At 38.1% G+C, this 25,252-nt stretch overlaps 1 protein-coding gene and 1 non-coding gene across 2 annotated transcripts in view; both read left to right on the plus strand.

Moving 5' to 3' along the window:
• Positions 1-25,252, plus strand: part of LOC145984115 (myophilin-like) — a 399,095-nt gene that overhangs the window by 32,926 nt on the left and 340,917 nt on the right. The gene's annotated exons all lie outside the window — the stretch shown is intronic.
• On the plus strand, positions 10,037-10,143 carry LOC145984563 (U6 spliceosomal RNA). The gene has a single exon (XR_014441356.1). It is a non-coding gene; the product is annotated as a U6 spliceosomal RNA (small nuclear RNA).

Genomic DNA, 25,252 nt, shown 5'->3' on the forward strand with positions numbered 1-25,252 from the left:
CATTTTCCTTATTTGCATTCTGCGCAGCTCTGGCTCCATTTTTACGACTGATGCATGCAAAACTTCAGGGACTCAGGCTTCTTGGGAGAGACCACAAAATATGTGCGTACGCAGATGATGTGACCGTAATCGTGAAAGATCGGCTAGACTTGACTCGTATGGAGGCCGTACTTGAAACGTTACGAAAGCAGACGGGACTTAGTTTGAACCAGAAGAAATCTAAAATCCTACCCCTAGGGTGTAACCCCACTCTGTGGACTGAATCTGTATCTATACCCATTGTTAATAAAGTGACAATTTTGGGAATAAACTTCACTACGACCATCACAGAGACTGTCTCCAGAACTTTTACAACTATTCTCCCAAAAATCCAGGCAGTGTTGAACATGAATCGTTATAGACAATTATCCTTACGCTCTAGAATACAGTATGTGAACATGTTTGCATTATCGAAGTTGTGGTATGCTGCGCAAGTTTTGCCTGTTACTGCGAAAGACGCGGCGCAAGTACGAAAGATGATAACGCGCTTCATATGGCATGCACATTTGTTTCATGTCGCACATGAAACGTTATGCCTCCCAGCAAGTAAAGGAGGACTGAACTTGCGCCAAGTGGAGAGACAAGCCTCAGCCTTGTTTCTACAACGGAACATTGAGTTGCTACTGCAATACCCTGATAGTTTAACAGCAAGATTACTACATACTCTGATAGATGAAGTGGAACTGCGAACACCCATTTATCCAGGGAAGATCCCTTCCCACTACAACTATTTGAGGACAACTCTTGTCGAGTTTTGCTATCTCCTCATCGGTTCACCTCATATGGATGTCGATGGCATGACAGTGAAATTTTTCTATAACCAATTGACTTGCAGGTTACACCACCAGCCACGAATTGTGCTTCTCCGAACTAATGTAGTGTGGTCAAACGTATGGAGAAATATATCTGCCTCTCATCTTTCTAACCACGTTCGATCTTTGTGGTACCTAGTAGTTCACGATGCCATTGCGACTGGTGCTCGAAAGTGGCGATACCAAATGACTGACAGTGCTGTATGTTCCAATTGTCATCAAGCTGATGACACTCTACGACATCGCCTCGTAACATGTCCCGCAACGGTAGATCAATGGAAGTATTTGTGTAAATGCCTTGGTACTATATGTAGAACATCGCCCGATACATTTACTGTAGATCATTTATTGTTACCAGATTTTGTGTTCTTCCCTCTTACTAAAGTAAGAGCGGTCCAGTTTTTAGTAGCTCAATATATTTATTATATTTTAGGACATAATTCAGTGTCAATGCAAATTTCGCTGCAATATCACTACAGTGAGCATTATTACCAGATGGACCAAGCCAACCGCAAAACACTCTATGAAAATTTTTTGCAGGCCCTTTTCTTGTAAATACACCTAATTATGTAATATAGATCTGATATATGTGTAATGTTATCATAGGATCATGTAAGTAGTCACTACTGCATAAAATAAAGAATATTAAAAAAGAAAAAAAAAGTGGTTAGCTCATCGAGCTGCAATGCTAGGGGTCCCGGGTTCGAATCCCGCTCGGGCTTGGATGTTTGTGTTTGTCCGAGTAATGAGAACCAATGTGAATACAGTGAACTTGACGTGTGTGAAAGATTGTGAAAAATGTGTGAATGACGGGGGATACTGCCGAATAGGGGTATTCCTTTAAGAAAAAATAAAGTGGTTAGCACATCGCGCTGCGACGCCAAGGCTCCCGGGTTTGAATCCCGCTCGGGCTTGGTTGTTTGTGAATGTCAATTCATCAATTTCATCACTCATCCCCATCTTCGCAAATTAGCCAAGAGGCACAAAACGCGAAGTAAAATAAACAAAATCAATCCATCAAATTAATGTAATTAGCGAGAAGCGACATCAAAAGTTTCGAGCTGGTTAGGAAAAGATGCAATGTTATGGATAAATTACTCGAATAGCTTGGTTTCTTCACCGTGGCTTGTGCCCATGTCGGTTAAAGGCCAGCTTTGTAAGCTGAAATCCTAGGTTCGAATCCCCGTGTCTCCAAAATATTTTTCTTACCAAATGAGTGCTACATAATGTATTTTATTCTCGTCACACCAATTGCAGCTTCAAACTTTGTTTTTGTTTGCGTGCCAATAAGAAAATATGTATTGAAACTATTACTCATTCAGAGAACGTGACTGTTACTCTAGACTACTTGAAATTGAGATTTTTAGTTGCTGCTAAGCCTCTATATTTACAACAAGTGCTAAAATTGAAAATTGTTGTGTGATAAAACACACCGTTAATATTCTCAAGAAGAAAACCACTGACATTAAATGAGTAAGTTGTGAGGAACATCAGCAGATGTATTTTACGATGTTCCGCCATTCACGTGTCACTCTCCTCGTTTTATACATAGATAGATATTTACAATGAATGCTCGCACCTTAAGAGTAATTTTCAGATGGAAAAGAAACAAGCCTGGTCCAAATTGTAAAGTCAAGACGTGCTCAGATTGTAGATGTTATTATCAGAAACAAACCGAATTAATCAGTAACTACAATTATTTACCTAAACATCACTCATATGGCAACTTAGAATAGAGCTGTAAAATATGTATTTTGGATAATTAGGTGTTTGAATAATTTTTCTTATATTATACTTATGCATACTTCTGCTTTCGAGGTGCAATTTGAGAGAAAGGGCTGAATCCGGACTGCAATCTAATATTAATAGCAATACAACCATTGCAGTATAGAGAGATGAAAGGGGCAAATATGTCGTTTCCATTCACATTATACTACGTTTACCGCCATGCCACCCAGATCTTCTTGCTTACTTTTCTTGTGTTCTCGTTCTGCGTAGACAGTTTGGCCCGTATGCAATGCCAACCCTTCTTCCGTGCGTCCCTCCTCTACGTATGGCTTGGGCGTGAGGCCGCGAGAAAAAAACAACAACATACGTATATTTTAGGCGCAGAACGGTGGATTGAGGCGGCCAACATGACTTTCCACCTTGAGTCTAAAAACAAACAATGAAAACAGCATTTGAAATAAATCATCCACCTTGATAACCTAGGGTACAAAGAGTGCAAGGGACAAGCTGTCTTGGTTTTCCACAATAATGTTATATACAGGGTGACTGGTAATTAGATGTATTCCCTGAAAGGGGTTAAAGTAGAGACAATTTGCAATAAATTTGACCATATGATACCCCGTCCGAAAATTAGTAGTTTTAGAGATAATCGAGTTTCAATTGTTTTTTTAAAAAATGACAATTTTCCACATAAAAAGATGAATTGAGAAAAAACTGCTCATTGTATGGAACTTATTTCAGCGTTTTCTGATAGTTAACAAATAAGTGGTTCGTTGAAAAAAAAAGTTTTTCCCAAATAACAATCACATGTAAGTAACGGGTGGGTCTAAACTTACAAGTGATGATAAAAAAAATGCACTCTTAGTTTACTTGGCAACGTATTAATAACAAAAATGGTATGACTCGAAGCTTACAAATTACTTAAATTACTTCCTTGTGACATCTGCTATCCAACAAGGTTCAAATGTTGCTAACATTCACATTTGTGTACAAGAAATAATACTTCATTCATCTTCATGTGAATGGAATCAATGAACAATACAATTAAAGAACATTACACGTCTTGCTCAAAGTGGGCACCTCCGTTACGAATGCAGGCACACAGGTTTTTACGGACATTTGGTCTCTTAACTCGTGATGTAATGGTGTCCTTGATGTGTTGACCAGCTGTTAAGATCCTCTCCCTGAGCTCTTCTTGCGAGTTTACCGGTGTCTTGTCATGTGGCTCCAAATGTAAAAGTCGCAAGGCGTAAAATCGATCGGGGGATCGAGCTGGGCAGTCATCATGCTGATAAATCATGTCACGTCTTGTAGCTAGAGGCACATCCTCCAACAACATTGCCATTCCGTTCCTCAAAAAATGTTCATAAGTGATGCCATTTAAGATTTGGGGCAGGAAAAATGGCTCGATCAAATGATTGTTGATTACTCCCATCCATACTTCTGCCTGGGCGTGCGACAGTGTGTGGATGAAAATTACCCAAAGAAATGGATTGGTCGAGGCGGCCCGATTCCCTGGCCGGCTCGATCCCCCGATTTGAAGCCTTGCGACTTTTACATTTGGAGCCACATGACAAGACACCGGTAAACTCGCAAGAAGAGCTCAGGAAGAGGATCTTAACAGCTGGTCAACACATCAAGGCCACCATTACATCACGAGTTACGAGACCAATGTCCGTAAAAACCTGTGTGCCTGCATTCGTAACGGAGGTGCCCACTTTGAGCAAGACGTGTAATGTTCTTTAATTGTATTGTTCATTGATTCCATTCACATGAAGATGAATGAAGTATTATTTCTTGTACACAAATGTGAATGTTAGCAACATTTGAACCTTGTTGGATAGCAGATGTCACAAGGAAGTAATTTAAGTAATTTGTACGCTTCGTGTCATACCATTTTTGTTATTAATACGTTGCCAAGTAAACTAAGAGTGCATTTTTTTATCATCACTTGTAAGTTTAGACCCACCCGTTACTTACATGTGATTGTTATTTGGGAAAAACTTTTTATTAAACGAACCACTTATTTGTTACCTATCAGAAAACGCTCAAATAAGTTCCATACAATGAGCAGTTTTTTCTCAATTCATCTTTTTATGTGGAAAATTGTCATTTTTTTAAAAAAAACAACAATTGAAATTCGATTATCTCGAAAACTACTAATTTTCGGACGGGGTATCATATGGTCAAATTTATTGCAAATTGTCTCTACTTTAACCCCTTTCAGGGAATACATCTAATTACCAGTCACCCTGTATGGCTGCTTCTTGTTGTACTCGTGTGCAGTGGCGTGCCCAAGGGGGGTTGATGGGGGTTATACCCCCCCCCTTTGGTCCAGTATTTGTTAAAAAAAAGAACGTCAAATGTAGGAAAAGATGGCAAAATGAGGGATGACTACCAAAAATAGTGTACGTAACCCCTCCCTTTTAAAATTCCTGGGCACGCCACTGCTCGTGTAAATCACAAATACCTTTCAAAACCTTATCTCCCGTCTCTTCGAAGTTGATATTTTAATAGTGGATATAGAATTATTATTATTATTATTAGAATTTTGACATTTATATAAAATACGAGGGTTTATCAGATACAAACAGCGAAATTCAAGTCGAGCTACGCTCCTTGTATACATGACTAGGATGAGTATCTCTCAAGCAGTTTGGGTGGTCGAGTTGCTGTTCAAACAGTTCCTGCGTCCTCATCGACGTTTCCAGAGAACTCGACTGCTCGCACGGCCGGGGGAGCGGAGCGTCGAGGAGGGAAAGCGAGAATAAACGCTTCTTATGAATTGAAGGCGCCTCCAGGTCTGCATCATAAAGTTTGTGGAGCTGTCAAGAAGATAGGAGCAGGGCTCAGAAGATTAAGAGTAATATTTTTCCTTGTCAGTCTGTACCTTGAACATAATAGTACGCTGATTTCATTTAGTTAGAAAAAACAATATTTTTATTTTGTATTGTTTTCCGTTTTTTCCCTTTGGCTCATTGAACATTTTCAGTTATTTATTGAAATTTTTTTCAGTTTTCGAGATTTCTTATCTGCATTTAATGACCGTTAATTGTAAGAGACCGATGCAGAGTAACTTGGATATTATTGCACGCAGTTGATACATTTCAAGTTGAAGTTTTGGTTATCCATGTCAATTATCGTTGGCGACATGCTTTAGTGGGTTGGCCCGAAATTGCCCTAATTTCAAATAAACAGAATGTTTACCTTACAGTTTTAACGTCAAATGTTTAAGATACACTTTGGTCGTATTATGCACAGTCGGGAGTAACGTAACACAAGTAACTTGTTAGTTCATCGATATTTGTGTTAAAAATGCGTTGCTTTTTCAATACTTCTCTTAATAACTCGTTACTAAATTACATGAATAATTACAACGCACTTCGATATTTTGTGTTATTTCACTTGCGTTAGGTTGATATATTCAGAGCTGAGCCAGTGTCACAGGAATGGTTTACTCCCTCGGTATAAAATCCCTAGGAATCTCTTACCTCCTCCGATAATGTCGGCATATGATTACACTACAAATAAATTTTAGTGGGGGCATCCCCGATGGCATAGTGGTAACGTTTTCGCCTTGCAATCAAGATGTTCCGGGTTCGATACCTGGTGGAGGCACATGACAGAGTGGTTGGGATTCCATTTTAAACAGAAGGTCCAGTACCGATTAGCCTTTCTGTGCATAAGTTGTCTAAAAACAACAAATCAAACAAACAAGTTTTGAGTGAGAAGAGAGTATTATGCTAGGAATGAACGGTTTACTCGGTTTAAAATCCCTAGGAATGGTCAGCCCCTTTCACTATTGTCGACATATTATGATGACACTACAGGAGGACCTAGTAGTTACTTGGTAGCATGGTACATGTATAACATTTTTGAAAAAAAAATTGGTATTGTTATAAGATTCTGATGGTTTTTATAATGCAATATAATTGTTCCAAATAGCCGGACCCTGTGGCCGAGTGGTGCCACAACGCCAGGAGTCCCGGGTAAGGCATGGGTATTTGTGTTTGTCCAGATAATAAGAAACTGAGAAACTGTAACAATTGAAAAGTGTAAAAGTGAGAAAAAGTGTGAATGGTGGGGGATACCTCCGTGTGGGGGTATTTCCTTTTTTTTTTTTTAAAAAAAAAAAAAGTTGTTAACTCATCGCGCTGCAATGCTAGGGGTCACGGGTTCGAATCCCGCTCGGGCTTGGATGTTTGTATTTGTCCGAATAATGAGAACCAATGTGAATACAGTGAAACTTGACATGTGTGAAAGATTGTGAAAAATGTGTGAATGACGGGGGATACTGCCGAATAGGGGTATTCCTTTTAGAAAAAAAAAAGTGGTTAGCACATCGCGCTGTAACGCTAGGGGTCCCAGGTTCGAATCTTGCTCGGCCTTGGTTGTTTGTGAATGTCCATTCATCCATTTCATCACTCATCCCCATCTTCGCAAATTAGCCAAGAGGCACAAAACGCGAAGTAAAATTAACTAAATCAAAAAATAAACAAATAAATTGTTCCAAATAAAGTATTGGATAAATTTTATTTGAAGTGTCGCCCCACAATTTTCGTAGCTTCTATTACGCTTTGGATGTATTTTTTAAATATATAAATATATTTTAGAATTACCTTTTCGGCACATCCAATCACTCGGTATTGCTAAATCTAATATTCATCTGTACTTGAAAGAATATTGTCACTATTTTCCTCAAGGTCTTTTGGTGTTCCAGGTTCACCTCTCGCTTCAGAAATAAAATCCTAGTCATTTTAGTTTTTCTGGAGTATATTCTGTGATGTCACAAATCAAAAGACTTTACAATGCCACACACACAGTAGTTTGTCCCTTACGCACTGCTGTAGCTTTATTTATTTATTATTATTTTGGTACAAGATAACATTTTGATATGTTGTTTAGATATAAGATCCTGGATTACTGTTTTGGTGTATCAAAGGAAACATAATTATTTTACTACCAATAATAATTAGATTGAATATGCCAGTTATGAGTTCCCTTTTTTTTTACATCCATATTCTCAACACGTGTGTGCTAAAATTTACAAAAATAAATTAATATTACTTCATCTAATATTATGTAAGATGGTTGATAAATTAAAGAATAATGCAATAATTAAACATTAGCATGTTTGCATGTACATAGAATGTAAAATATTTGCCATGCCAACGGCAGCTAGGTTACAAACTCCTCAGAAATCAGTTTGCTGCACCACCACCTTCTTACTGAAAGGAACAGTTTTATTCACAGTTTGGAATCGATTTTTCTTCAGTGTGTTTTTAGTCTCTGGCCTTCACACTGCGCAGATAGTCTTAACTAGCATACAATATACGCTCTTGATATATGTAGAATTCGCCGGTAACCACTGTGTATGAACATAACGGCAAACAACTTTTCTTGATAATTTTTTGCCGGTTGAAGCTATGTTTCTGCACTCCAAGACCTCGAAAAATATATTTCATCATTTAGCCCCACACTGCAGATTCAATGTTGTCACACACTCGTGGCGGCCCTGTATTTAACAAATCTGTTGTTACTTCTATGAATGCTAATTTATGGCCTTAACTGATATTGCACTAAATTATTGCTTCGTAATTATTCATGCGAGTGCTAATTTCTGATGTTTCCTGATATTGTACTAAATTTCTTCTTCAGAATTATGTGCTACTCATTCATTCTAACTTGACAACTTGGCTTAAATTTGACGATTTTGCTTTGGATTAATGATTTCGACGATTTGGTTTATCAAAGCATCGGGAAGATCGCAGTTTATTCTTACGGCGAATGTCTCAGATGAAAATATCCTTACAACCGTGGATGTCAAAAGCAGAGGGGACAGTGGTATGTGCATCCCCAATAATTAAGATTTTATATGGATGCATGTGGCACAAATTTTAAATGCAGAATTATCATGATAAAGTTTATAAACATTTATGAACAATTATGTAGTTGTCCAAGACTCAGAATGGAAGAACAAGAGAAAATGCTATGAAATGTGTAAATCAGGAGCTAATGAAATCTATGTATATCCATTCGAATTTCAGGCAAAAATTTGTGTTTGAAACAAAAATGCTATGGAATAAGAAATAATTGTACATCTTTCAAGTACTCTAATACACAACATCTATTTTTCACTCTATGCATTCTTCCCGTTGTTTCATATTCACACTGGAAATCTTAAGGGTTATAAGGAAACACATCGTTATTGAGTTTCTTTTTTTATTAACAAGTCAACTCTTGAAATACTGGCATGTATAAAAGTACGTAGAGTTTGTATATATTGTAAAAAAAATATTCAATTTCGATTTGAAAAATCCGGGAGAAACTTGAAAGAAATCGTATGTACCCTACATTTTGGGTATCACACAACTTGAATTAAGAAAATACCTTTCAATGGAGAGACAGTATATCTTCGGAAAATTATAGAAAATTGTCTCATTGGTGAAATATGCTTGAAACTGTGAATAGGCGGGGTCGTTGACAGGATCTGCGAGAAATATCCCATCCCGATCCTGACCTCGGGAATGACTTCCCAATATAAGTGGGAACTAAAGGCAATTTTGCAGTAACTTTTCGATAACAGATGGCAGCACCGTTTGTCAGGCAACCGAGAGCCATGTTGCCAGATCTACGCATGAATCAAGGGTAGGTACTATTTGTCTAGGTCCTCCTCCGTGGCCATTCGGTCTAAGGCGCTGTACTTTCGGCTCCGACTGAGGGACGGCATTGGTTCGAGTCCACTTGGATTCAGTCTCTGGGTTCTCGGCCTGTGCATAGGGCCGGTGGAAACCCACCATCGTGAGGAAATTTAGGAGCTACGAGTGAGTAGCGTAACCTGGTCGCGGATATCTCCTATAAAGGCTGGGGGTTCGTTTACACAACTTAGCATTGTCACCTATTAATATGTTTAATTTAATCTGTATCTAAAGAGATATTATTCTGGAATCCTAGAATAAGAATGAAACAGACGTTTAAACTATTACCGGTTGAAGAACTCCAAACCTCTAGGTAGGATTGTGGGAGGGAGACTGGCAGTCGGGAGATAGGCCAAGGCCCTTCGAGGGCTGTCGCGCCATAGGTTATTTTTTTATTATTATTATTATTATATTACTATTTGTCTAGAAAGTTTGTGCTTGGTTGATTGTGGCGTTGCAAGCAAAACTTCAAATATTAAACATTTTAAGGTGATATGTGTGACTGAACACACCAGTACCACCTCATTTTTTTTTTAAACTAAGATATTCTCTTTCTCGGAGTTGCACCCCAATAATGTATTGCAGAAAGATGTACATGTGTGGCAGGAGGTTATAAATTATAGCGGTCTGAAAAATAACTACATATGAAAGAAAATGAGCGAGAAGAGATACAAGTCGCTCGTGATGATACAATCGAAACAATTTTCATTATAAGTAAATACTCACGGAGCTACCAGTAGGAGCTGTAGGTGAGTGGTTGTACTCGCTTCGGCGGTACATATACTAAAATTGGAACGATGCAGGGAAGATTAGCATGGCCCCTGCGCAAGGACGACACGCAAAATCGTGATAAAAAAAGAAAAGAAAGTTGTCAGTGTTACGGCTTCACGTTCTGAAGGATGCGTGTTCGAGCCCGGTCAAAAACCTTTTTTTATTTTGTAGTTACCAATGAAGCTCCTACATGTGTGAGTTCGAATCTGCATTTTGACGTTCTAACTTTTTTTAAATCTTGTGTAACTATGCATATTCTCGAATACATGGAATGTGGGAAGTGCATACGACATGCATTTTCAATTCATAATTTGACCCGGTAATTTCTAAAATCGTCTTACATGTTTTGTTCTTCACAAAATCATTTTACACTTGGGAACCAAACATGGAGCTGTTAGACCATACCTACTTTCACAGTGACTGTAAACTACATGCCTCTACATTTTAAACTAAAGGTGATTTCGAGTTTGTTTACACAACTTAGCATTGTCACCTATTAATATGTTTAATTTAATCTGTATCTAAAGAGATATTATTCTGGAATCCTAGAATAAGAATGAAACAGACGTTTATACTTTTACACAACGTATGCATACTACAAATGTAAATCGGGACGATACTGACTGGCCGAAAAACGATGTACTAAAGGTTGTCGTAAGAACATTCGTTTCGCTATTCTTATACATAGTCACAGATTTTAAAACAAAATTATAATGACGTGGTTGTTAAGGATTTTCACATTTAGGTTTTCACACAAAGCAAGAACTATAGTGAAATCAATTCCATACACAACAATATGCTCGTATCAACTCTCTAAGTTTTTTTTTTGTATTTATGGCTCGTCCACGTGCCGTTCCACATAATTCAACGACTAACTTAATGAGTATTTAGATTATTAAAAAAGTTTGCAAAAACATACGAACCAAGATGGATGTTGCGCATTTTTCAAATATGTTTGTGCAGGCTGTGTGTTAATGGGAGAGGGTTTACATATGAAGTTTGGGAGGGGCTTGATTTCTACCAAACCATAAGCATAAGCACCTTTCATTACGTACTACTATTTTGTCCTCAAATTTCTTCATAGCATTATTTATTGTCCCAGTTCATTCAATTTGGTCCACTCGACACTCTTTTCTTCAACGAAGTTGTCAAAAATTGCTATTATCTTTTATATCCCAAAATCATACAAATAGTTACGTTTTAAGAGCAAGGTTTATATCAAGTCAACTTGGCGCACCAAAATCTATCCGGGCTGTAATACTATAGACGAGCTTCCACAAAGTTCGGACATTGGATAGCCTGATAAAAACTAGCCTTCCATTCTATTCCCCAGGAATTCTTTTGTGTTATTACTGCAAATCCGAAGGCGTAGTGGTAACTTCGTCGCATTGTAAGTCAAGGGCCCCGGGCTCGATACCCGGTGGATGCACATCGTGGTTCGGACGCCATTTTAGATTGTAGGTACATTCCCGACTGGCCTATCTGGATATAAAGTGGACCTTAAAACTCAAAACTCGCAAACTTCAGAGCAGTAGCCAGAGATTTCTACCCCGAGGAGGAGAATAGAATTCCACGCCTCCTGCACTGATTTCGGCGGCTTTTTACAGTCACCGGCAATAAAAATGGTTATTATTGTTATTATTATGAAAAAGATTTATACGCATGGTTTTAACTTTCAGGTAAGGATGTTCTATGAGGGAATTTTTCCTCTTATACGTTGAAGGGTGCAAAAATGGCCATTTGTGCCGACACACCCCAAAATTTTTAACTCATTCACTAATTTCGCGCAAAATATCGCTTCCTGTGTGGCCACCTGGTGTAGCAACCATAGCAAACGTAGCATACATAACAAATCTAGCAAATATAAGCTAACGCTTTGCGTGGCCGCAGCTTTAGCAGAGTGAACTTCTAAGGCAGAAGATTTGCGTGACAATATCCTGCAAAGTAAACACAAGTAGAAATTATTTATATCATGAAGCAAACAAAAGAAAGTGGCTCGATTGGAACTGTATGCAATGCAAATGGAGCAGAAGTGTTATGGATATGGAATGTGTACATATAAAAGTGAAAGTTCTATGGACACGTAATGGTTCTAAACTCTCCCGTAATGACGTTACGTGAAGCCAGGTACTTTGTAGAGTTGGCCAGATCCGGATCCTAGCGGATCCGAAATCCGGATCCGGATCCTAAAATTTTTCGCATCCGCATCCGTTTTGCCATCCCACATGAGCGCTTCTTTGGAAAGTAAGAATGTGTTTATAACATATTGTTACCTGCTAATATACATATATATATATATATAATATACATACATACATACATACGTACATATATATATATATATACAGGGTGGTGCAAAATTCCGTTTACAACGCTTGGGAGGTGAATCGCCAAGTAAAAACAAGGAAAAAATGCCATGTGAAAAAATGTCGAAATCGGCACCGTTTGCGAGTGACAGGCGTGCGAAAATCGCCTCACACCATGTTTAAAGCACAATAACTCAAGAAGGAAGAAAGGTATCAATGTCGGATTAAAATAATAGAAAGAAAGTCGTGTCTGACGAATACAATGGTGCAGCAATTGAGGCCCAGTGTAAATTGCGCGAGGGGACTCTCAAAGAAAGTGGGGAATCCCCTGATGGAAAATATAGAAAATGTACTACTATTTTCTACATAACGTTAATGTTGAGATCGGAATGTAGGCAGTAAAAATGACGACGTATGTTCACATGTTCCACTACTGCTGGGACACCGTCCCACACTCGGGAAATAGGAAATTGACCCGATAATGACGCTATGCCGTCAGATTATGCTGAGATTGATTTCAGCTAATTGATACAGAAAGCCCCACTAGAGACGCTGGAACTGTAGGTCACCTGTTACGTATTAGCGTTGGTGGATACTACATACAGAGTGTAGTCGACCGTTGTTCTTCATGTCTGTTCTGCGTGTCGCAGCGTGGAGTTAAGTCTGGTTGAATTGCGCCAAGGAATATTGTACGTAGAGTACGTATTCCCCTGTTCTTTCTCGGTTTGCAACAACTGCGTGGACCTGTGTGACATTACGTGGGTGCTAATAACGGTAGTTGTGATCCGTCACTCGGAGGGAAAGTGCCCCTGTTGCTGGGCAGTTCTCGAACAGGACAATGGCGGAGTACTCTACCCACGAGCTTGCTGATATGCATCTCGTTTGTGGAGAGGCAAACCGAAACAGCCGTGAAGCACGGCGTTCGTATCACGAACGTTTTCCCAATAGCCAGTTACCAGCACATGCACTCTTTCAAAGACTTGATGCTCGACTGCGTGAAACTGGATCTCTACTACCCCGTAGGTGGGATTGTGGAAGACCCCGCACTGTGCAATTTGAAGAGGACGTGTTGCGGGCGCGATACGAGACCGTCCTGGCACCAGCACACGTGTCATTGCTCGTACGCCACAAACTCACCATAGCAATGTGTTCCGCGTTCTTCAGGAGGAGGGATTGCACACATACAAATTGCATAAGGTGCACCACACGGACTTTCCCCTACGCATGGATTTCTGCCAATGGTACGTGCAAGAAACTCTTGCCATTCCAGATTTCCCAACAATAGTTTTGTGGACCGATTAGGCAATGTTCACCAAGGACGGCATGTTCAATAGCCACAACAGCCACGTCTGGGATATGGACAATCCGCATGCAATCATTGTGCGCCATCATCAACATAGGTTCGCAGTGAATGTGTGGCGTGCCGTAGTAGGTGACCACTTGATAGGCCCGTACATTTTGCACTCTACTTTGTGTGGTGGGAATTATCGGGTATTTCTACATGACGTATTACCCGAACTTTTGGAAAACGTGCCACTGGCAGGTAGACAACGTATCTGGTTTCAACACGACGGCGCCCCCGCACATTTCGACCGGGGAGCCAGGGCCTTACTCGGCGATCGTTGACTTCGCAGGGGTGGACCTTTACCGTGGCCACCTCGTTACTCCGACCTCACACCACTGGATTTCTTTGTATGGGGAGAAATGAAAAGGCTCGTGTATGAAACCCCTGTGGAAAGTGCTCAGGACCTCGTTGCTCGTGTTAGTGCCGCTGCTGGGACAATTGATGACATGCCAGAGGTATTTGACCGTACCAGACAATCAGTGCATCGCTGATGCCATCTTTGTCTTGAAGTCAATAGCGGACATTTTCAACAACGTCTCTGAGTATACCGGTGATTGTGAGTCCCTATCAGCACCTCATAGTGCTGGAGATCGCTGTACTTCATACCATCGATCTGCATGTGCGGAGGTTGTTCGCTTCTCAATGGAATCCCTTCAAGATGAGCTGTGCCTGGAAATGTTACATGTCATTGTGTGCGTTTTCTAGCCATTCTACGTCTTCATTCCTTCGAGAATTACCCACTTTCTTTGGGGAGCTCTCTTGTAGTATGTACAGCCTGACGTCATGTAGCCATTGTTTAACTTTTGTTTTTCGTACTGCAAAGTAGTGTGTCAACATTAAGGGATTGAAAACATTTTTTTTATGATTTTCCGGTATTTTTTTCCATTTGGGACGGTGTCCCAGCAGTAGTGGGACATGTGGACATACGTCGTCATTTTTTACTGCCTACATTCCGATCTCAACATTATGTTGAAAATAGTAGTAAATTTCCTATATTTTCCATCAGGGGATTCCCCACTTTCTTTGAGAATCCCCTTGCGCAATTTACACTGGGCCTCAATTGCTGCACCATTGTATTCGTCAGACACGACTTTCTTTGTATTATTTTAATCCGACATTGATACCTTTCTTCCTTCTTGAGTTATTGTACTTTACACATGGTGTGAGGCGATTTTCGCACGCCTGTCACTCGCAAACGGTGCCGATTTCGACATTTTTCCACATGGCATTTTTTCCTTGTTTCTACTTGGCGATTCACCTCCCAAGCGTTGTAAACGGAATTTTGCACCACCCTGTATATATATATATATATATATATATAATGTGTGTGTGTGTGCGCGTGCGCGATTTGTAATTAATACACTTACAAGGGAGGTCTAAGTCTCCCCCTCCGATTTTCATGAAACTTGGCAGGTGTTTAGAGGGGGCCCAAAGGAAGAAATACGTGTTTTATGTTTCGGCTAAAAAACTGTTTTAGGGGGCAACCCGCTTTCAAATGTTAAGATGAGGACAAATTGAAGTGGGGATCTGACCCCGAAACCACGTAAACAGGGGGCATAGGGCTCCTCTATACACCTGCCAAATTTCATGGAAATCGGAGGGGGGACACAGGGGTCAGATCCCCACGTCAATTTGTCCTCATCTTGACATTTGAGGCGGGTTTTGCCCCCTAAAACAGTTTTTTAGCCGAAACAAACAAACACGTATTCCTTCCTTTGGGCCCTTCTATACACCTGCCAAGTTTCATGGAAATCGGAGGGGGACACTTAGATAACCTCCCTTGTTAGTTATCTTTGTAATTATATAACACTGCATATATTATAATGTTCTATTTTAATTTTTAAAACTGTAACTGTAGAACAATTGTATAATTTTTGTATAACATTTCTATCTTGTTAAATGTGTTAAAGGTTTCATCCTGGAATGGAATGTCTCACATTTATGTGTGTTTCCATTTCCAATACATTCGAATGAATACATATTCGTTTCAATGGCATTTACAAAATCACCTCTGACATTTTATGTTAAACAAGTAAGATTATTTTAGTGCACGAGTGTGTTAGCCGATGCGTAGCAAAGTATTTTAGGAACAACACTTGAAAAAAAAATCTTGAAGGACTAACTAACTAATGAAAAATTTCTTTGTAATCGAAGATCATAATACCTTTTAAGGTGTGGTAATATTATAATAGGATTGAGATAGAAACTCTCGGATCCGGATACAGATCCGAAACTTTCGGTCCCGGATCCGGATCCGTTTGGCCATTCTTAGTACATTGAGGCGCTTGTTACGCGTTTTCATGTTCAGTCGATAACTAAAGATTTTTTTTGAACCAAGATTGAAATGATAATTACGACAGTCCATTGCAGTACTACATTTTATAGCCTATTGTTGTATTTCCGAAAATTAGTAGCAAACTAATTTCTTTACCAATTGATGAAATTATAAAATAGTTGAAATGGTTTTTATCATGTACGTACGTACATCATATAAGTTTTTGTTTATATTTGTCTTGCATTATTGTTTTACTTGTATTATTCATATATTGTTATTGGTGTTAATTCTCTCTTGAAAGAGAGCGAGAGAGAGAGAGAGAGAGAGAGAGAGACAGACAGAGAGAGAGACAGAGTACATTCACAATCACACAGAAAGAAAAACATTTTTTTTCGTTCTTTTGTGCGTGTTTTCGATTTTATCATAGTAGGTATATTTGAAGTGAAAACTAATTGCTTATCTTTGTTGTTATACCAAAACCTCTCCCCACTGGAAAATTTTGTTTGGGGGGAATTTTTAGGACAAGATTGTTGGTGGCAGCAAAATCCGCCCTGTCCCCCCAGGATTTCGCACCCTGCTCTCTGTACCTTGGCTGGGATTCGAATTAAGTTTATCAGGATGGTCGACGTGTTGGCTAAATAGTAGCCCGGCGACTATGACTTGTAATGTCGCTTTCTTCTTCGTTTTGTCGTGTCATTCTTTACACCTCTTTGTGTCAATCGCAACGCTGAGGATCAATCGATTTCTTAAAGGCTCAAAACCCGTGAGCTCCCATCGCCTTATTCTAACCATTACACCACGAAGACCAGCTTGTGTAGAGAAGAAAGCAATTATTACAAATATTCATACAAGTGCAGTGCAGTCTGTATAGCAGTGGAAACTTCACAGAACACGAGTGAGAATGAGCATAATTTACGTGGTCCGATGTAAGAGGCTAAGAAAGATAGCTGGCAATAGCGATAAATATACTTTGCTGAGAAAACTATGTACGAACCTTTATTGGCTTCCCCGCCTTGTAATCAAGGGGTCTCGGGATACTCGGTGAAGGCCCTTAATTGTTTGGTTCCCAATGTTAACTGTAGGTCCAGTCCCGATTAGCCTATCTGCATGAAATGGACTTAAAACAAAATTCAAGCTGGAGTGAAAATTTAAAACTTGAAGTAGAACTTAAAAGTGTATAAAATAATAGTTGCAATATGTTGCTGGAATGGTGTTTAACTTTTAAGGTTATCGTATTCATCTACAACAGAGCCTTCCCTCCCCCGGTGGAACAGTTTTATTATTAATAATTTGGTTAGTAAAACCCTTCTGCGTAAAAGAAGCAGTACTTTCTGTTACGCTTCCACGACTCCAGGCATTGAATGGACAAAGCTTGAATTTCATTGCATTTGTCCCATTTAGTCAGTTCGTAATTGATCCTCATCGTCGCAAGCAGGAGCAGTAATGTAATCAAAATGGAAATAGGCCTTGAAGAGAATGACATCTTCGTAAATTGACATATTATTAACTCGCATAATAATTCGACGCGGGAATCGACATTGAGGACACAAAGCGAGAGGTCAAATAATTCCCATGTTTGTGACAGTTTCGCCGGAGGAAATGAATTCTCAGGGTTAGCACCAAGCTGGATTGATTTAAATCAGGTTGATTTAAATCAAGATTCAAATCAGGTGATTTTCTTGAAAAAAAAAAATCACGGATTTCAATCACTTTAAATAAATAATTTATAGAATAATGTACTTAAGGATTTTGTAAATATCAGAATCATTTTTTTATGAAAGTACATTAATCTCGTAATCATTTAATAGTGTTTATTATGCTCTAAGAAAGGAAACAAAATATATGTACTGATGGTGTGAAGTGTCATACAAAAGGAAATGCAATATGAAAACTGTAAACACACTTACATTCTCTTGATTTAAAATTCAATAATTTTTATACGCAAAATAGGAAACATTTTGTGTAAAAAATATACAAGACACTAATGTTGAACCATAAATAGTGTCATTATCATTAAACTGTAAATAAAAATGGCAATTGATATTTTGCAAATTATCATTTTAAAAATTTCCAAAATTCAGCTACAAAGACTAAAAAATATTTTATGTTGCAATTATAGAGTACATCCAGAATGTTTTATTTTCACTGGAACAAAAGTTACTGAAATTATGTGTTATAGTTTCATTAACACATTCAACAAAGATTCCCACAGTAGGTTCGTATGTAGAGTATCAGGAACAGAAAAGTGTACATTTACATGTAATATTTTATTTGCTTTAATCAAACTGTTCAAATATTTTACAGGGCCGTTTTCTAGGAAAAGCCTTTCTATAAAGAAAGCATATCTATATGTATGGTGCCAAAAACCATACAAGCAATTTTAAGCGTGTTTTTTTTTAAAAAAGTAAAGAAAATCGATTTAAATTAAAAAGAATCCGATTTAAATAAAAATAATCCATTTAAATAAAAAAATCATCAAATATGCTTTTTAAAATTAAAATCATGATTTTTATCCACCCTGGTTATCACTCTCTCCAAGTATAATGTAGAATTATTACTATTTCACAAGACAAAATGCAATCACCTTATAATCGAATGGTCATTTGGATTTTTTTCTGGTGGAGGTACAGGTATTACACTGTGAAGGTCGAGTCCCTATTAGTTTATATGACACCAAATTTTGGATCTAAAGTGAGTCCTTGTAATTGTCTTGATGTGAATCATGTGTGTATATTCATATATATATATATACATATATATATCGTAAAATCTGCACATTATATTTCTAGCGTTAGTACATCATGTGCTTTCAGCATATTCTGTGCCCCTACCAGAAAAATCTAGATCCGCCTCTGTGTGTCAACATTAGTTGGTTAATTACTTTATCAGTGTGGGCAGTTACTCGGGTGTCTGTCTACTAGTCTGGAAAACATGAAAATCCTGGAAAAGTCAGGGAATTTACTATTTTTGGAAAAGTCTTGGAAATGTGATGGGAATTTACTGTGTTTCCGGAAAAAAATAATATTTTTGCAGTAGTACACTAATAGTAGGTTTTTGGAACAAACAAGATAAGAAAGAAAAAAGGAAGAGAAATAAAATTTGTTGTGGACACAATGTACTCCATTTTGATATACTTATAAACTTAATAAAATTGTGTGTTTTGCATTATAATTAGAATGAATTTTTAGAAAAGAAATATGTTAATCAGTAGTTCATACATTTTTAAGTATTACATAGAAACTCATTCCTTATACCTGCTTCCCTTCCCCCACTCAATAGTCAATTACCATTTAAGTTTTACATTATTACCTTCACATGTGAAATTAATATTCTAAACTTTGGTTCAGTGGGATTCTAAGTGTGCTGTTTACCTAAAATATAGTGAGTGACCTTGTCACAGACTATGTCCATGTACATTAATTACCCCATTGATCTGGTCTGGAAAATTATGGTTCTTGTTCTGGAAAACCTGGAAAAGTCGGGGAATTTAGTTTTTACAAATCTGTAGACACCCTGCAGTTACATAGCTTGTTACCACCATGCGCTAGGACAGTTAAATGTTTAATTGCTGAAGGGCGGTGAAAGCATGAAAGAAGTTAATATATATTATAAATTTATAAATAACGATATGAGAGCTTAAAATATGCTTTCTGAAGTGAGACAAGTGCAAATTATTGATATAATCCTATTTGTATATCGAAATTTTATTTTTGAATAATATAACAACATTTAGATCTGTCAGTTTGAAAAGAGAATGGAAATCAAGATCCCCTTGGTCTTGTGCCATGTTCGAGTGTCACGCTGCTTCTGGTGGAGAGGCCCTGATCTCGGTCGCAGGATACTTGTAGAACGGGGTCCAAGGACCGGGTGACATATGAAGTTATGAAGCGTGTGGGAAGACAGCAAGTTGAACACAAGTTCAACGAGAGGAATCGTTGAAATAAGACGGAATGCGGAAGTGGCCATCTGTAACTGAGAAGGCTCTGTAGGTTAAGAAAAACGAGTTCAGAAGCCACTTCTTGATCAACCGAATGTCAAGCTGTTGCCACAGTTCTTATTGAAAACCGTCTCGACTTGATCTTTATATGCAGCAGCAGCGTATGCTGACTTCAAGATCTGGGCTTTCACCATAGTCGAGTTTTAATTTAGAAAAAGGTACTGGAAAAGAAGGGGGGAGGAGTTTTGCTCCTTCATGTTTTGTTTTTTATGCGAAGTGACATTGTGTCCAATTTTTCTCTTCATCCGAAAAATTCAAATCACTATTTACAAAATAAAATACTACTACTTACTAATAACAAGAATTCTAACATCACTAACATTTATATAAGTAACCAGTAAATAACCTTTACTTATTGGCACCTCAATTGAGTGTTCACCCCCCTGTATATGTTGTATAGTCATAGGAAATATTAATTGAAATACTTAACTGCAGTAGAACGTTTCCCCAGTGTGTGTGTGTGTAGCTTCGCTACCCGAGACCAAGTTTTCGAGCGATTCTCCTTGCTCGGACATGAGGCCTCGAGATTACATAGCGTGACTTCAGAGCATGTGATATAGCGTTGCCAAGTTTATCGTACAGCTATGAAATGGGGGGGAGGGGTGATAAACATATTAAATCCCAGTTTCTGTAGTTATCAAGAAGCTCACTAACAAGCTCTTTGTAGTCATCTGCCTCATGATTTCCCAGGAAATTCTTTGTAACTTTTTCGAATGCCCCTCATGATGTCGCTTCATCTTCATGGAAAGGTCTGGAATGGGAGGCCTAGGCCTTGTAGCTGAAAAAAAAATATCGTACGGTACAGTACTGAGATAAACGATGCTTTCTCTGCTGCTTATTTGTTCCTTTGTTTTTCATAATATGAAAGGTGTATATTAATTACAATTACAATTTATCATGTTGTAATGCTCAGTATCGGAAGGTATAGAAGACGTGTTCAGGATAAAGTTATGTCTGAAGATAACTTACATCTTTTAAAATGATCATAATTTAGAGCGACTGATTCAATACTTTAGAGTTTCACACTGCTGTTCTCGAGAAAATATCCTAATCGAACTTTACATGATTATATTAATGTCCATTACGTATTAACGTAATAATGCAGGTGTGATTTGGTGAATCACTGTATATTTCAACAAATGCATTTTCTCCCCTAGCAGAGGCAGACCCCGGCAACGTGTCTGCTAACTATCAAATCAGTAAATAGAGTTGCAGTGTACTTCAGTGGTCCATAGTTTCCTATTTTCCTGTTTTTGTGAACATGTTATTTGGGTGTTCCTGCTAAAAATGCAAATTTTCACACTTAATTGTCAACATATACAGTTACTGGCCACATTTTGTGCTTCTTACTTGATATATTTATTTGAAAAGTAAAAATGTTTTACTTGTCTGCTTCTTTGTAAATATTAAAGCTATAAAATAAAATTGAAACCATCTGCATAACTAGGCGCCATAAAACTGAACAAACACACAAAAATGTCATTATTTGGCAAGAGAATATGTAGTTTAATATGTAGTACAGCGATATGTAGTCACAGTGATACCCATTCCATTGCTTGGAACACAATCTACCTCTTTATTTGTTGAGGTGTGAAAGTTGAAGCTCATCCTTCTCTTCATACCAATTTCATATTATATATGCTTCCATTCGACTTTACTGGAGTAATTCTTCCCGCTAATACCACAAACTCTTAAATTGGTTGAAATACAATGTATAGTGTGTTGTTTCGGAGACAGTTTGACACGATACACAACAACCAAGTGTTATTTAATACCGTATGCCTCGTATCATTAAGTAGCTGAAAATAACAGAATGGTCTGAAACTAATTGCGCCCTCGGATGTTCTTCATAATTTTCTTTCAAATGTGATTTTGTCGAGCCTGAAATGTTTCGACACAATTAAACATATTATTTTCATTTGACAGGCAGATTAAAAATATACTAACCAGGGAACTTACCTACGTTTGATAGTAAAGAAATGGATATTCAGTTCTGAGTACTTTGACCTTGCATTGTACAAAATATACTATATAAAATATATATCATACACGACATACTTGCTGCTGTTACTAAGTAAAACAAAAGTCGAATGATAACAATTGCAGTGTATGCATTGTTTGACATTACAAAAACCATCTTATTCAACTTGCTGAACCAAAGTGTTTCAGGCAACCTTTGGCTATGGCAGCCTGTTGTTTTGGATATTTACGGGAACTTTCACACACTCAGTTTGTACATTATTGCAGGATCATCAGTTTGGGATTTCTTTCTCGCGAGGAGCTAGTAATGATCCTTCTGCATTTTGGAAAGGGTATGGCACTCGTATCGTGGTAGTTCTTTCTTCTCATAAAAACAGCCCCATTTCCTTATCCACGGTCACGTTTGCATATATTTACAATGTATTTGTTGTTACATTCTCATTTTTCATTATTAATTTCTTTAGAAAGGAAAATATAATTAATGGGCGTTTCCGTATGGAAATTTCATCCTGTTACCCATTTGACTACTTACGCAGCTACAACGTCATGCACCTCAGGTTCACTGAAAGTTACCCTACAATACTGGAACTTTGCATAATTTGTTCCGTTAGTTATTTCTTTAATGTTTTTAAGCAATATCTACAAATAAAAAATAAAATGGTATCCCGCGCATGACTCTACAGGGCTAAATTTAACGTATTCACATGCTAATCAGCATGGCTAGCTTGTGGGCCTAGTATTCAATAATACCAACAGATGTGATGAAATACATAAGAAGCAACGCACTTGCCGCTCCGGCCAGATACGATGGCGGTCATTGCTCTCTGCTAGCCAGCACCATGGCACAGTACTTAACTGTAACCTGCTCTGTAAGCAACTACAAGAATGATGATTACGCTCTGAGCTTTTGAGCTGTGTTCAATATTTCGGCGATGTTTTCATAAGCGCGAACATCATTATCAACTGAAAATGGCTGTAATTGTATGATTGAAGGCTTGTTTATCGTAACCGTACAGTGCAAAAAATATTCGAGTGTTCCGAGTGCATTATACTGTTTACATTTCGTGATAAGAGTGTAAAGTTGTTTATGAAACAGGCTGTAGTTAAGGATAAGGTGAATCACCAAACCGAGAAATTGTGCATACAGTGTAACACTGCCATTCTCCTTACATGACTCGAAGTCAGCTGACAGAGTAATGGACTGTACTCCTTTCACGATATGTAGGTAAATATGGATACATTTACCTCGGCTTCTCTACTATTGTACATCTAATGTAGACTTTTGTGAAATTAATTATGTTTGTTATCAAGGCGCGATACGCCAGGAGCCCCGTGTTCGAATCTCGGCCTGGGCATGGGTGTTCTTTGTGAGTGTCCCTTCATCAATTTCATCATAATATCCCTCATCCCCATCTTTGCGATTAGCCAAAAAGCGTCTGAAATGCGAAGTAAAATAAACTAAATCAATCAATCATTATTTTCGAACTGCTTACGGTAGTTGAAGTCACTGGTTACGGGTTAACATTTACTGTAAATGAGATATAGCTACAGTGGTTCAAAAGTTGAACGTACACTTATTTTATTAAGTAAAATAAAGTAAAAAAATGTAAGCAGCAAGAGTATAATCATTATACAGTGCGTTCGTTTTGGCTCTGGGCCGAGATAGTACGTGACGGCTCGGCATGGTGCGGATGACGTCATTTTCGACCCAAGACGTCCCTCTTAATTTTACGCACATATCTTGAGCATACAGATAATTATATTTATATTCCATAACGAGTACTAACCTGTGTTGTAAGAGTTGTTCAAAGTGGTGGCCAACTGCATTCACACATTTCTAGCATCTTTCCATGAAATTTTGATTGACACGCAAAAGTTCCTCTTCCGCAAGTCTTGTAAGTTCTGTTTCTCTTAATCTCAGAACAAGTTGCCTAACTGTTTCTCTACCTGTAGCTGCGACATAAGTGTCATACATAAAAATTCTTTGTTCTAACAAACTTTTCGGCTGGCTATCAATGGTCTCAGAATCTTATTAAACACACACAAACGCACACTTGGATTACACTGATGTGATCTATGAAAGTAGACGAACGTGCACACACGCACTTAATTAAACAGACAGAAATTACACTGCCACGGTAAAACGAACAGAACCGTACTGATAAGCGAGCAAAAATTTCACCTGCAACGCTTCCGAGACATCCAGTGGCGCAGGAACGTTTTTCATTTAGGGGTTACAAAGTTCGAGTTGCGCGCGCGCGCGCACACACACACACACACACACACACACACACACACACACACACACACACACACACACACACACACACACACACACACACACACACACACACACACAAATATATACATAACTAAATCGAAAATCAGAAGTTTGTAATATATATATATGAGAGAGAGTGCATGGTATATTCCGTTTTAGAATAGCGCACATGGATTTCCTGCTTTTAAATACAGAATTCACCTACATATTTTTATATTTCTTTAGATATTTAGAAATTTTTAAAGATATTTTTAAACTCAGGTTTTGAAAACATAACTCCGGAACAGATGAAACTCTGAACCTCGTTCTGAACTTGTTTGAAATTTAATAAAATGAAAAATCGTAAGTTACTAATATGAAAGTTGCGAGCAAATAGGCTATACAACTATTTATTTTAAAGTCTCGGAAACGTCCCTGTTCCATTTCAACTAGGAATAGAATCGAGATTAGGTCCTTCTCGTTATTATATCGAGTTGCAAATGTTTGTTTGTTCTCTCTGCGGTCTTGGTCTCGACTCAAAAGATCGTCAAAGTTTATGTTATGTCCAATTTATGACCAGATGGAATAATCCGGACTGCATGTCCAGTTTAAAGTGAAATTGTGCAATGTGTCTCCACTGGAATCAATCTCAGGACTCCTTTCGGGGTGAGAAGGCCCGTTATATCGTTTGGAGTCACTAAATATATAATATGAGAAATATATATGTACAGCCTGGCTTGCATGATCTCTTAAAACATATAGAGGTCATTAAGGCAAACACGTTTTCTTAATAACGTCTTCCTGCTTGACACCCTCGTTTCGACGCTGCGAACTCTCGAAATGCAGAATTTTATCCACAATTGTAACTTATGAACTTTGCAATTACGATAGACAAAACATATGATTTATGTGCTAATAATCAGGTAGATATTTGCTTCATCCGTTTAAATAAATCACGTAGTTATGTCATTTTTTTTCCTTCCCAAAATACAATGCCAAAGTTTCGAACGAGACAGAGTGCCTCGGACACGAATTCTTGTC

This window comes from Lepisma saccharinum, chromosome 2 (assembly GCF_977018435.1).
Source record: "Lepisma saccharinum chromosome 2, izLepSacc3.1, whole genome shotgun sequence".
In the NCBI taxonomy this organism is placed as follows: domain Eukaryota; kingdom Metazoa; phylum Arthropoda; class Insecta; order Zygentoma; family Lepismatidae; genus Lepisma; species Lepisma saccharinum.